Source organism: Oryctolagus cuniculus, chromosome 10, assembly GCF_051225735.1.
Source record: "Oryctolagus cuniculus isolate XC-2025 breed Fujian yellow rabbit chromosome 10, ASM5122573v1, whole genome shotgun sequence".
NCBI classification, from domain to species: domain Eukaryota; kingdom Metazoa; phylum Chordata; class Mammalia; order Lagomorpha; family Leporidae; genus Oryctolagus; species Oryctolagus cuniculus.
Window position 1 is genome coordinate 11,451,433 of NC_142876.1, and position 9,494 is coordinate 11,460,926.

Sequence of the window (9,494 nt, forward strand, 5' to 3'; positions counted from 1 at the left end):
AGGTAAAAGTTTAGGATTCAGTGGAAAGTGTCTTTCTCTCAACTCTCCCTTTGTGGGACACCCAAGGATTCTTCAGAATAGTAAAACAGCTCAGATCCTGACAGTTGGTTTTGAGGAAAATGGAAAATCAAAAGGCCATTTCTTTTCATTTTGTTTAATATTTTGTCCTTAATCCCATGCCAATTCTCTCCTAAATTCTCAGGATCAAACCTCAAGTTCATTGGTGAAGTACATGAAATCTGTTCTCTTTATAGTAATAAAAATTAAAAAAAGAGAAGTTAGCCTAATAAGAACCAAAAAACCCTAAAGTTTGTGTCATCTCTTTTCCCACAGATAGTGGCAGAACCAAAGACACAGTATGGAGTGCTTGAGTTCTGCTCTTTTATCTAGGACTGAACTTTCCAGCACTTTCTGGTGAGGAATGCTTCTAAGTTCAAGAAAAAGAAATTCCAAGCAGTGACTGTAACAAATATGGGTTCAGTTTTTCTAAGATAATAAAAATGTCTTGAGGAGCAAAGTTGCTAGAATTGGTTCAGTGATCCCATGATGCCAGGGGCGGCAGTTCTGACTGCCATTGTAATGAAACAACTAACAGTATAAAGACATTATATCCACATTCCAGACAGAAGGAAGAGTGGAATTGATGACAACATATGCATCAATATTCCCTAGAAAATTCTTGTATTATCATTTTATCTCATTGGATAAAATTGTATCATGTGAACACCATTAGATATGAGAAAATGTGGAAATATAAGAATTTAACACTTTATTTCTTTTTTCTTGTTAAGATTTACTTATTTATTTGAAAGACAGAGTTGCAAAGAGAGAGAGAGAGAGAGAGAGAGAGAGAGGTCTTCCATATGCTGGTTAACTCTCCAAGGGCCACAATAGCTGGAGCTGGGCCAATCTGAAGGCAGGAGCCAGGAGCTTCTTCCGGGTCTCCCACGTGCGTGCAAGGGCCCAAGACTTGGGCCATCTTCTGTTACTACTTTCCCAGGCCATAGCAGAGAGCTGGACTGGAAGTGGAACAGCTGGGTCTCAAGTTGACGCCTATAAGGGATACTGGCACTGCAGGTGGCAGGCATCTCTACTCGCTACACTACAGCGCCAGCCCCAACACTTTTAGGGAGATAGGCAAGGGGAAAAGAATTAGGAAAAAATATTAGACTGGCAAACCAAAAAGTTTGCTCTACTACCCACCTCCACCAAAAGACAGAAAAATCTTTTTTATAAAAATACACTTGTTAAATTAACATAATGAATACAAAACCTCTAGTACCTGTTTCCATACTACTTATGTGTTCAGTGTCTATCTGTATGAATTCTGGAGCCACTAATGTCCTTAGTCCATTCCCCCCACTGTTAAAGCTGTGTGTGTGTGTGTGTGTGTGTGTGGTCTGTTTGTAGGAGAGAGGGAAAAAAGCTGAATTTCCACTGTAGGCTACATATTATTAAAATAAGATTTATATACAAACAGTCATATTCCTAATTTCAGAATTAACTCTGGCATGTTGATTATTACCTTTAAATCATCCTTGGTTGGAGTTTCCAGGTTGCTGGCTTGTACTTTTTTTCTTCTTGAATGTTTTGATAAAAGGAAGAGTATTTGTCCCCTCCTTACCAACTGGAGATGTCCTAAGTATTCTCCAAGTTCAGAGCCACTGAAATCTGCACAAAGCATTTCTGATTTCTAATTTTCTTTGAGTAGACTTGTCCTTTCCTTTATGCTCTTAAAAAAAATTACAAACACCCTTTCAGTTCTTAATACTTACATGATCTATGCCTGCCTATCATCCAGACGATGTCTCCATGTATCACTGGAAACTTGAGTACAGAAAGATAAATTTATTTTTGCTCTATTCATTTGTGGCCCAAAGTAGAGTATGGATCGTCTGTCCACACTGACACAGGATTACATTAAAGGAAACAAAGTTGAAACAAAAACAATTCTGTCTGTCTGTCTGCTATACCTACATACCTATCTTTACTGACACTTTTCCATGAGTCAAGTATACATTTTCTTAGAAAAGAAACATATTTTTCCGTAAAGATTCAAAAAAAAGAAACATTTTTCTTGAAAACAGTCAAACTTAGGAAATTATAAAAGCATTAAACCAACAATCATATTCTCCCTGGGTGAAGCTCAAAAATTAGAGTTTTTATTTTACCTTTTCCTTATTATTTTAAGATATAAAATTTTAAAAATAAACTTTTAAGAATTACAATTTTTAGAGGCAATTACTACTATAATTTGATAGGTAGATTATATGCTTTTAATTTGATATATAGTTTATATTCAAAAATGTTTGAAAAGAGCGTGTGTGTGTGAAACTTTTAAACATAAAATAGGGAATTTTCAGAATAAGAAATTGAGTGGGGTTGTGCAGCAAATCAGAAGCCTTATTATGGCACTCCTCCAGAACTCATTAGGTCAGCCAGTTAAAACATGAACCTTTGCTCGCTTTGTGTTTATTTTCCATTTATTTTATTTTTGCATATTGCCACCAATGCATGTATACTTATTAGTAATGGGGAATATATCATTTCCTATTTTGTAAGATTAGTTTGAAAACAAAATGACTTTTAGAAAATTAGACTCTATGTATACAAGCCCTGTACGAGGATTATTTGTGACTTTGTTGTTGATACTGTTATTATTACTATTATTTAAAACACCTGAAAGAATTCTTGTGTAGAGTGTCTTTGTGCATGTATGTAGGTATGCAATATCAGGATTATGGGGTTTATGCTATGGTTTGGATATTGCATTTTCCTATGCTTTTTTTTTATTTTTTTATTTTTTGACAGGCAGAGTGGACAGTGAGAGAGAGAGACAGAGAGAAGGGTCTTCCTTTGCCGTTGGTTCACTCTCCAATGGCTGCCACGGCCGGTGCGCTGTGGCCAGCTCACCGCGCTGATCCGATGGCAGGAGCCAGGTACTTATCCTGATCTCCCATGGAGTGCAGGGCCCAAGCACTTGGGCCATCCTCCACTGCCCTCCCTGGCCACAGCAGAGAGCTGGCCTGGAAGAGGGGCAACCGGAACAGAATCCGGTGCCCTGACCGAGACTAGAACCCGGTGTGCTGGCGCCGCAAGGCGGAGGATTAGCCTAGTGAGCTGCGGCGCCGGCTCCTATGCTTTTTTAAAATTAAAAATAGTTGTACGTATTAGTGGAGTACAGTCCAGCCTTTCAATGCATATATGCAACGTGTTCTGATCAAACTGGCGTATATAACGTTTCCCCTTTTGTAAAATCATTTTATGGTTTGCATTTGGAGCTCCTTTATTCTGTTTGCTCATAAATGTACAATAGTTATTGGGAACTGTAGTCACCTCACTATTCTGTGTGGCATTAGGAACTTACTCCTTTGATCTAACTCTGATCTAGTAGCTGTTATTCAAATTTTTCCAAGGTCCCATGTGTAAAGACTTGGTCTCCAGGGTGGTGCTATTGGGTTGCAGAATCTTTAGTAGGAGGGGCCTTGCGAAAGTCTTTGTGCCACTGGATGCATTGCCTCTTAAAGCCACTCTTGCCAGAGGAAAGATTATTATATGGCCTGAGTGTGGCCCCACCCAGGCTGTCTCTCTGTTTCCTGCCTCACCATGTGGTTCTTCTTCCACAGGCTCTCTACAACTCACCATGGAGTCCTTGCAATAGCCTGTATCATACTATTTGACTTTTAGCTTCCCAAACTATAAACAAAATAAACCTCCCTTTATTTCATAAGTAACTTGCCTCAGGTATTTCATTGCATTAATGAATGCTGACTAACAGAGCATGACAACATATTCAGCTATCCAACTATTGCCAAACTTTTATCCAAGACACATGCAGCAACTTATATTCCCACCAGCAATAAATGAGACAATAACATGTTCTATTTCCTCACAATGCTTGATATTGCCCAGCTTCTTTCACATTTTTTAAACTGAAAGGTACTTCATTATGTCTGCAATTTAGACTTTCCTGATGATGATATTTAAATATCTCTCCATATGTTTATTGTTTGTTCATTGCCAAGATCATCTTTGAGACTTTGTCTAAGTTTTCAATTTGATTGCCCTGTTATTTTGAAGCATGAATTTTCTTTATATATTTTTATATAAATTGTGTCAGTTTGAACTGTAAATAACTTATCTGAGTTTTTGGGTAGTTTCTTTAATAATCTATGATAACAGTTTCTCACAATATGGCGCTGGGAGAGGAGTAAACAGCTTCTGCGCAGCTGCCTCCAGTTCGACCAATAACCTGCAGGAGCTGATCCTGCTCCTGATTGGAGGAGAGCAGCGTACTCGGCGTGTGGGTAGCAGAGTTGGGATTGGTGGAAGAGGACTATAAAGGAGGAGAGAGACAACATGCACCAGGAACACCTGAGGAACATCTGAGCAGCCCCCGAGAAAGCCGGCCGGCGGTGTGCCACTCCCCTGCGGAAGTGGGGAAAGTGGCAGGGGGGCCCGCCCTCCACGGAGGTGGAAGGACGGCAGCCAACCTGGGAAGGACCAGCAGCAAACCCGGGGAGGGCTGAGCAGACAAAAGAACAGCGCAGGGTTTAGTGTCGTTCCTCCATGAAGAGGGGGAGCAACATAATGGTGCCATGACTCGGATATGAAGCCTAGGAGGGATAATGGTGTCATGACTCGGATAGGAAACCTAGGAGGGAAGAAACGGGAAGAAGTGGGAAGATACCAGAGAGAGAGACTAGGGAAGAGCCTAGGGAAAAGCCGGACAGAAAAAGTGCCGGAAGAAGTTAGGATTGAAAGCGAAAGTGAAAGCTAGAAGAAACTTAGATACGGACTGTGGGGAGAAGGCAGGAGAATTGAGAGGGGAATATTGTTGGAAGAAAAGTTAGGAAACATACCGGGTAGAGAAAAATATGTTAGGGAAAATGAAGCTGCGGGGGCAGGCCGAAGTGGAGATGTAAGCTAGGTTGGGATTCGTCAAGTCAGCCCGGGGAACAAAAGGCGAAAATCTAAAACCAGAAGCAGAGACGTAAGCTAGGTTGGAATCTGTCCGATTAGCCTGGGGAGCAAAAGACGGGAAGCCAAACCAGGAGCGGAGACATAAGCTAGGTTGGAATTCATCAGGTTAGCCCGGGGAACTTAGACTGAAAACCGAGAAGAGGAAACGTGAGCTAGGCTGCGGTTCGCGGAAGCCGCCGCGCACAGAGAGAGCGCGCAGGGCAGGAGCGGAGAGAGCGCATGGGGTGCGAGTAGATAGGAAATGCAGGGCTGGCGCTGAGGCCCTGGTGCAGGCGCGCAGGGCGCGAAAGGCACGGAGACCGTGGAGCGCGCACGAAGCCGGGAAGCCGCGCAGATGAGAGAAGCGCGGGCTGAAGCCGCACAGAGCTGGGAAGCCGCCGTGGGGCAAGGCGCTGAGAAGCTGCCTCGGGGCGGGCGCCGGGAAGCCGCAGGGATAAGAGAAACAGAAGTATAGAAGTAAAATGAGAGAAATAGGAATGCTGGCAGATAGAAGTAAAATAGGAGAGATAGGAATGCCCAGAGATAGAGAAATAGAGAAAAATAAGGCCTCCCCACAACATGGCAATGAGAGGGCTTGGATTCGGTCTGCCTGATTAGTAAGGCGATGAGCACCTGCGGGTGGCTAGCAGCTTATCCGCTGCAGGTCACCGAAGACAGGCACGTTATCAACACCAATGAGTCTCCCCACAAGACGGCAATGAGAGGGCTTGGATTCGGTGTGCCTGATTAAGGCGATAAGCACTTGCAGGCAGTTCTAGCAGAGCAGAGCATGCGCTGCAGGGCACTGAACACAGGCACGCATCAGCGCCTAAAAACCTCCTCACAACATGGTGAAGAGAGGACCCGGATTCAGTTTGCCTGATTGGTAGGGCTTGTAAGCACCTGTGGGCAACTCTAGCAAGCAGAGCAGAGTGTGTGCCATGGGGCACCAAAGACAGGTGCGTATCAACGCCAAAAAATAAAAAGAAAGAGGGAACTGTGGGGAGCAACTCGGACTAGACTAAGTTACTGGAATTAAGACTTATTCTATGCATCTGCTCTCTCACAATATGGCGCTGGGAGAGGAGTAAACAGCTTCTGCGCAGCTGCCTCCAGTTCGACCAGTAACCTGCAGGAGCTGATCCTGCTCCTGATTAGAGGAGGGCAGCATACTCGGCGTGTGGGTAGCAGAGTTGGGATTGGTGGAAGAGGACTATAAAGGAGGAGAGAGACAGCATGCACCAGGAACATCTATCTGAAGGAACATCTGAGCAGCCCCCGAGAGAGCCGGCCAGTGGTGTGCCGCTCCCCCACGGAAGTGGGGAAAGTGGCAGGGGGGCTCGCCCTCCACGGAGGTGGAAGGACGGCAGCCAACCCAGGAAGGACCAGCAGCAAACCCAGGGAGGGCCGAGCAGACAAAAGAACAGCGCAGGGTTTAGTGTCGTTCCTCCACGAAGAGGGGGAGCGACACAGTTCATGAATATTAAATTCTTAATTTTAGTGGAGCTGGATTTATCATTTGTGTTGCACTTTTGGAGTTTTCTGTGAAAATAATAATCTATTTTCCAATATAGTTTTGAAAATTTACAGAATTTTATTTTAATGTTTAGTACTTCATCACTGATAGACTTTTTTTTAAAAAAGATTTATTTATTTATTTGAAAGTCAGAGTTACACACGGAGAGAAGGAGAGGCAGAGAGAGAGGGAGAGGTCTTTAATCCGCCAATTTACTCTCCAATTGGCTGCGATGGCAGGAGATGTGCTGTTCCGAAGCCAGGAGACAGGAGCTTCTACCGGGTCTCCCATATGATGGTGCTGGGGCCCAAGGACTTGGGCCATCTTCTACTGCTTTCCCAGGCCATAGCAGAGAGCTGGATCAGAAGTGGAGCAGCCAGGACTTGAACCGTGTCCAGATGGGATGCCGACACTGTAGGCAGTGGCTTTACCCGCTGCACCACAGCACCAGCTCCTCTGATAGACTTTTGTGTGTGGTATTATACACATCTTATCTTGTAGGGTTGAACTGAGGATGGGATGAGTTCATAATTCAAACTCCCTAGAGAAATGCTTGGTTCAGTGTAAGTACTCAGGGCAGGCATTAGCCTAGCAGTTAAGACTCTGATTGGAAAGTCTGCATTCCATGTCGGAGTGCCTGAGTTTGTTCCCTATTCGTGATTCCCATTGATGTGCACTCTGGGAGACAGCGGGTGCTGACTCAGTTCAGTGATCAGGTAGCGTCTGCCTGCATGGGAGATTCAGATTGGATTCCTGGCTCTCAGCTTCAGCCACAACCAGTCCCAGCTATAGTGGGCATTTGGGAAAGTGACTTATAGGATGGGAGTTTGCTTTGTCTGTGTGTGTGATTCTGTGTGTGTGTGTGTGTGTGTATGTGTGTGTTTCCCTGTCTCTATTCCTCTCAAATAAATAATGTAAGTACTTAGGATTTCTTAACTGTGACTATTACTGTTTATTTCTGTCTTGCCTTCCTGGGATTTTAAGTCTTCCAAATTGTTAACATATTGGATTTCTATTTCCTTTCCAATTTTCTCCTATTTTTTATTAGGTTGTCCACCATTGTTGTGCTGCTTATTCCACCACCCAAGGCCTACTCTTGTACAGAAACAAAAAAACACACCATGAAAATTTGCCTGGAGGCTCTCCTCGGGAGTCCGAATTGGAGTGCCTGTGAAGCTTGATGTCATGAGAAGTGTCAAATAAAATAGTGAATCAATTAATTTTACCTGACTTTTTCCTATTATTGGTACTTATACATATCTTTCCAGGAAAGAAAAAAAATCCTTATAAAGTACACTGGATTTTCTTTTTTTAAGCTTAGTAAAGATTTATTTAATTATTTATTTCTTTGAAAGGCAAACTGACAGAGAGAGGGAGAGACGGAGAGAGAGATCTTCCATCTGCTGGTTTACTCACCAAATGGATACGAAAGGCAGCGCTGGGCTACACTGAAGCCAGGAGCAGGAACTGCAATCTGGGTCTCCCACATGGATAGCAAGGGCTCATGTGCTTGGGCCATCGTCCACAACCTTCCCAGGTGGTTTAGCAGGAAGCTGCAACAGAAGCAGAGTAGATAGGGACTTGAAGCAGCACTCTAAGATGAGGTGCTGGCATCTCAAGACGGGGCTTTATCAGCTGCACCACAACACAGGCCCTTGCATTAGATTGTCTGTCATCCACATTCCTAATAATGTATACTTCTTTATGCTTACTTGAAACCTGTCTATGTAAATTTATAACAGTACAGAAGATATACTTTGGGAATATACCTCATTCACTAGTTATACATTATACTATAATTTGGTAAAAGTACATTAAAATGTATTTTGATTTTAGAATTAGATGTAAACAGATAAGAGAATGAGAAGATAAAAATAATTATATAATTTAACATATTTTGAATGGCCATAACTAAATGGGTTAAACTTTTAATTGTTTTTTTATTTTTATAAGAGAGTATGCTAGGGGCCAGCGCTTTGGCGCAGTGGGCTAAAGCCCCAGTCTGCAGCGCCGGCATCCCATATGGGTTCTGGTTCAAGTCCTGGCTGCTCCAGTTCCGGTCCAGCTCCCTGCTAATGCTCCTGGGAAAGCAGCGGAGGATGGTCCAAGTCTTTGGGCCCCTGCACCACTTGGGTGACCCAAAAGAAGGTCCTGGCTCCTGGCTTCAGATTGGCTTAGCTCCAACCATTGTGGCAACTTGGGGAGTGAGCCAGTGGATGGAAGACCTCTCTCTCTTTCTGTCGCTACCTTTCTCTGTAACTCTACCTTTCAATTAAATAAAATAAATCTTAAAAAAAAAAAGAAAGAAAGACCATCCATGCTATTGCAGTGGATCCCAGTAGCTGCCACATTCACATACACTGGTCTGCGGCATTTTTCTCATACTATTGCAGTGCTAAGAAATAGGAAATCCTGCCCAGAAAGTAGTTGCACTGAAAGTGTTGTGATAACGACAACATGCTATATATATAAAACATTTGTTTTTTAAGATTTCCAATAATTTTCCCAGTCCCTCTTATTTCATGATCAGTTTAGGTAAAAAAGGTTTGGTGTGCTGATTAGAAATTACTCTCATCTGAATATAGACAAATGTGTTTAGGCAACAACCTGTGTATCCAGACCTAAGTCTTGTGTTGCTCTCATGTGTGAGTTTTGGGAACTAACTTCTCCTTGGAGTTTTATAAATTCAGCAGCGTTAAAGGATTTGACCTTTTCCTCATCTCCTCTTTGGAGTTTCAGCCAAGACTGAATGCCTAAGATGATAAAGTACTACAAGGAAAATATCTTGTAATTTTCTGGCAGTTGCCCAGAATATAACATAAGAAGCAAGTCTGAACGTGCATTCTGTGAAGAGTCACTGAAGCGATAATTTTCTAGATATTACTCTAGTGGCCTGAAAGACATGATGCAGGTTTGAAAAAGGAGAAAAAAGAAAAATACCCATGTGTATCCAGGGAGTCACTTACCGTACGATGCTTCAATGTTGGAATTCAGCTGGAAAAAAAAATTGATTCAA

At 42.9% G+C, this 9,494-nt stretch overlaps 1 protein-coding gene across 1 annotated transcript in view; it reads left to right on the top strand.

The window, feature by feature from the left end:
- DSEL (dermatan sulfate epimerase like) overlaps window positions 1-7,703 on the top strand; it is a 60,202-nt gene extending 52,499 nt beyond the window's left edge. Inside the window, exon 3 of the mRNA XM_017344226.4 lies at window positions 7,527-7,703. The gene's annotated coding sequence lies outside the window, so the exon portion shown is untranslated. The remainder of the gene's footprint in view (window positions 1-7,526) is intronic.
- The last annotated feature ends 1,791 nt before the right edge of the window (window positions 7,704-9,494 follow it).